Raw genomic sequence first — 5,577 nt, 5'->3', positions numbered from 1 at the left:
CACTTCAGAAATATTTGTTAAACCATTGTTTTTAGATTAATTAATACTACTTCCTTTAATATTTAGTCATGTTGTTAAAGAATGTTTCTGATTCTGTTTACCTGAGTTTATTTATAGTTTAAAATGTCGTTAACAAGATGGACATATTGTTTTTCATATCTACCTAAATTTTCAGTTTTGCAGATTTTTTTCCTGTAAGTTATAAAAATCCCTACTTTTCATACTAGTCATGTTCTTTGCTTTACTTCCTATTCAGAAATAAAGAATAACAAGCTATTTGTATTTGCTGCTCATCTACAAGATCCACAGTCTTTCAGTTCCCAGACATCAGTATTTTGTTTTCTTAGCAATGTGAAATAATTTTGTTTGTTTTTCCTCTTTTTTTTTTTTTTTTTCTCAGCATACCAAGGTCTGCACAGGTTTGAAGGGTACATTAGATTCTGAAAGCAAAAACAAAGTTATCTGGAACTGACATAGTACAGGAAAACAGAACATGTAAACAGCAGGGTCTGAAATCCTACCACGTCTCTTCACTTTATCTTCTAGGGAAAGTGTTACTTACGTGCAGATACACACGTACTAAACTTACATGTATATATAACAGCAAATTTGTTAAATGGTACACCATGACATTAACGTGTCAACTCTGGAGCCATATAGTTTTTTTCTAAAACTTCAGAGATCATTATAGTTAAAATAAATCTTAATGGATAGGTTCATCTACAAATTAAAGCATACTTTCTGAACAGTCTGAGTGTTACCTTTAAGACAAAGTCAGTTGGGATAGTCTGAATTTAGTAGCTGTCATCATACCCCCAAAATACCTGACAGGTATACTTACTGACATATGATATCCTTAGGTAGGCAATGTCACACATTAAAACATCAAAGCAATGTTAAATAGATGTTAATAAGAAAGTAGTCTTCCTCCTGATCATGTCACTGCTATAGATTTAAATCAGCTGTTAGAACTACTTGGTGTTCTACGTAAGTAAGGAATAAAGGATTAGAGTTAATATAAAACAAATAAACAAACAACATTCTCTTCAAAGTTTTTTTTTTTTCACCTGTATTTTGTATTCATTAATTGAGTACTGTCCTGGTTCCAGTTAGGACAGAGTTAATTTTTCCTCATAGTAGCTGGTAGGGTGCTATGTTTTGGATTAGGATGAGAAGAGCGCTGATAACATGCTGATGTTTTAATTGTTGCAGAGCAGTGTTTACACCAGGCCAAGGACTTTTCGGCTTCTCGCTCTGTCCTGCCAGCGAGCAGGCTAGGGGTGCAGCAGGAGCTGGGAGGGGACAGACCCAGGACAGCTGACCCAAACTGGCCAAAGGGGTATTCCATACCATCTGACGTCATGCTAAACAATATATAGGGGTGGCTGGCCGGGGTGGGGGGCCGGCTGCTCGGGAATAGGCTGGGCATCGGTCAGCGGGTGGTGAGCAATTGCATTGTGCATCACTTGTTTCTTACACATTATTATTATTAATACTATTATCATTATCACTATTATTATTGTTGTTATTATTATATTCCTGTCTTAATAAACTGTCTTTATCTCAACTCACAGGCTTCACTTTCCCGTTTCTCTCCCCCATCCCAGAGAGGGAGGGGGGAGGGTGAGCGAACGGCTGTGTGGTGTTTAGCTGCCAGCCGGGTTAAACCACAACAAGTACCAAATAGATTAATCAATAAAATTGATCCTCAGTAGAACTCATGTGGAATCCACAGATTCAAGTATATTTTTAAAATATAGCTAAACCTTCAAATTACTAGCTGCTTGAACTCATCCTTAATCATTATAGAATTCAAAGGGCAATCTTATTGTGGAAAGGGGAAAAATACTTATAATGGGGAACATGATCAGTGCAACAGCTGACACCTTTCTGCTAAATTAGGTTTTAGAGGAACCAAATCTAGATAGTCTGGTGGGTCTCAAGCCTGAGGTTTTTCCTTTGTACCTTCTGTGAAACTTCTGTGTTGTTTTTGTTTGGTTAGTTTTAACTTGAAGTCATAGAAATTGAAGAGAGATACTAGAACATGCAGGTTGGAGAGAACTGTCCTTCAGACTCTTACTCCAAGTATAGAATTTGGATAAATTTGTTCATTGTCTTGTCTGAGACCTGGACAGGGTTTCCACACCATCTTTTGGCATCTTCTTGCAAGACTAGACTGCCATCATTGTGATGCCTCTTTTTCCCTGCATCCCACTGGAATTTCATATGCTGAACCTTTTAACTGTTGCCTCTTGTCTTTTTGCTGTGTGTCTCTGACAAGTCTGTCTCTATCGTCCCAATAAACTGTTTCACCCTACTTCAGGAAATGGAAAACACCAATTAGATCTCCCCTTATTAACACTGTCCTTTCTCATCTAAGCAAACCCAGTGCTATCTGTCTCTCCTCGTACATCATGAAGTCAAGCCCAAGGCAACTGATTGAAGACATTCAAGAATTTTACACACACACACTCCTACTTCTTTAGCCTGTATTTTATTAACATCGGTCTATGTTTAGAAAGATTAACACAGTGTAATGAGGTTGTTGAAATTACTTTTTCCTGTACTGCCCTATCAGTTTTCCACAGCTGAAGAAGGTTGGAAATCATGAAGAAAAGCAAAAAGAGAGAGGCTGAGGCAGTGAAAGGGGGGTGATTTGCCCCTCTTATTTTGTAAAGCCTAATTCTAAAAAAGGGGGAAAAATCAACATGGAGAGAAACAGCAAATTCCACCTCATTCTGTAATTCCTATTAAAAAGAATAATTTAGATTAGGTGAAAAGTATTATTGAATTCCAGTGACCTAGGATTTCTGGGAACAATTTGACTTAGTATAGTTTGCATATCCTCAATATACAATAAGGAAAGGGGAAGAAACTGAATCGTTCAAGAAACAGTAATAATTACTGTATGGCTATCAGAAGGATAGGCTGCATACGGCAGCTTCTCTTCCTCAGGAATGGCACAGCTAACTCTTAAATCCTGACTGAGTTTGGCCACACAAAACTCACAGAAAGGGAAGATACCATAGCATGGCACAAATGGTTAGTGAAATGGAACAATACTTGTGATTCAGAAAGTATATGATATGAGTCTTTGCATTTTTAGCTGGTTTTTTTTGGTGGTAAATTTTGGTTTTCCCCAGCTATCATAGTGAAACAACACAGAAACCTAAAGTTGTATGTGGAAAAATAGCCTTACACTTACCTTATTTAGAAACGCAGCGCACACATGCACTCACACACACACACACACACACACAAAACAACAAAAAAAAAACCTGTAAGTGAATTATTTTAACTAAAACAACTGAAATTTTAAAATGTTAAATTCTGTGGGAACCCTGCAGAGAGACCAGTGGATAATATCTGATCTTGAAGTGATCAACCACTTTATTGGTTCAGTTTAATTGAATAAAACTTTAACCAGCACTTCTGAACCCATTATTCAACTTCATTATCTCTCTGCACTGTTTCAGGAGACTACTCAAAAGTATATATGTAAGCAGTTTTGGTAGGCATATTTATTATTTTAAAATAAATATATTTTAATAATGTAATGATATATCACAAGTTGCAGCTGAAGAGAAAATACAGGATCAAGAGCTCCTGTATTTTCAGAAATACCTTGTTTGTATCTCATGTGTTAAGAAATGCTAGGAAACTGTGGATATTTTGTCCTGTAGTTTCATTTTATTTACAGTATTGATTTTGTTCTGGATTTTCAGAAGTAGAAGACAAAGTTGAATGCTACAAACTCTGCTTCTACCATTCAGTAATCACAGTGATGTCTCAAATGAGTATGTTTGAAGTAATAACTGTCCCATATATCTTCCTGAAATATTACTGCACAAGCCTAGTAATGGCAAGGTTAGCAACTGTTTTATTTGTCCTTGAAGCATATAAAAATGTGACCACCACAGGACTATGCAAGGTCTATATTTGTTCTATGGAGAAGGACCAGCCTTCCGGGACTCAGAGAGCAAACCAAAATTTCTCCTCTGCAATTTCCTTTAACCTTATGCATTGACATTTGATGACTATTTATTTATTTATTTATTTAACTGGATGTTTGCACTATAAGATTAAAACAGTCATAATTTAAACTATGTATTTAGTTTACTTTCTAAACACAGTATTCAGCAGCTAGATGAACACTACTGAAAGATGCATTAATCTTTTTTTTTTTTTTTTTTTTTCCCTAGGAACATGAACAATAGAACTCTGAGGGAGCTCAGTGAACATTGCTTATAAATAAATAAAATTATGCTTAGAATTATCTTTTTTTTTTTCTCTCTCTCTCTCTCTCTCTGAGACCAATCCCAAAAGCTCAAAAACTGCTGTCAAAGAAGAAAAATCAAGAATTACAACAAGATTTTATTTTATTTTATTTTATTTCCTACGGTAAAGTTTTTTAGCTCTTACTGCTCTGTATATGAAGTATGCTGTTACTAAGACTGAACATATTCATGGATTAGGATGATTTCTAGCACTACCTCATTAGGAGGTTTCACTGAGGTTATGTTGAGTGTCCAGATTCTATTCAAGTTCCAAGAATCTCACTAATAATTCCTACCATCCAGCCCTTAATTCTAAACTGGTATTCCATTTGCTTCTGACTCCTTCTCCAGCAGGAGTACAGGAGTTCTTTAATGCCCTCCTTCCTTTCTGAACCTTAGGGAGCACCACGCATTTCACACCAGGACCACACTGAAATGGGTGAGGAAGTAGAGTAGGCAGACAGCAAATGCTGAGATTTAGCAGAACTGAATGTGCAGCCCTGGGCCTTATTTACTTAACTCCATTTACCCTTTTCTGAATACTCAATTATTAATTTCCTCATGGACTTTCCTTTTATAATTTTGGTCCCTTGATGTCAGGGTGAATAATTACAGTGAAAGCTGTTCACAGCCTCTGCCTCTTTGTGATGCAACATGACTAGAACAGATAATCTCAGAAACTCTTAACACTGGAAAGGTGCAAAGAGATACATAGAAGCTTGTGTCTTATCCAAAGTCAAATATATTTTATAGAGATCTCAGAAAGCATGCCATTGTGGTAAACTCTCAAGTCTGCCAAATTTCTGCTTCAAATATTGGGAGATGAAAGATTATCTGAAAAATAAAAATAAATACCAGCTTCTTGAATATTCATATCACAGATTTTTTTTTTCAAAATAAATAAATAAAGAAATAAAAATGGTAATATCCCAAGCAACTATTTTCAAGATATTAAGGGTAGAAATGTCCAGCAACCTGAATAACATGCTATTTATTGGTAACATCTGGAACTATGCTTGCCTTCTCTCCCCTCATGACCTGTTACAAAAATAAAATACATTGTTCAGAAACATATTTTCAAATCTTTTTTTTTTCTTTTTTTGGGGAGGGGGAGGGTGGGATAATAAAAATGTGAAGTAGGAAGTTTAAATTCTGCTTACATTTACAGATTTAGATCATCTGCAAAAATAACAATGAAAAAGATTATGCTGAGGAGATCTGGCATGTCTCACTGAACATATACAAGAAAAGGCTGCCAAAAGTCAATAAGATTCCACTCTCCAATGATGAGATGGACTCT

The 5,577-nt window shown here is 35.9% G+C and overlaps 1 long non-coding RNA gene across 1 annotated transcript; it reads left to right on the top strand.

Moving 5' to 3' along the window:
* Window positions 1-1,409: 1,409 nt before the first annotated feature.
* On the top strand, window positions 1,410-5,337 carry LOC310895739. Its single transcript, XR_014580919.1, has 3 exons — window positions 1,410-1,442; window positions 3,726-3,867; window positions 4,203-5,337. It is a non-coding gene; the product is annotated as an uncharacterized lncRNA (long non-coding RNA).
* Window positions 5,338-5,577: the final 240 nt, after the last annotated feature.

This window comes from Anser anser (assembly GCF_964211835.1).
Source record: "Anser anser genome assembly, chromosome: 2".
NCBI lineage: Eukaryota > Metazoa > Chordata > Aves > Anseriformes > Anatidae > Anser > Anser anser.
This window is presented reverse-complemented; position numbering and strand designations above follow the sequence as displayed.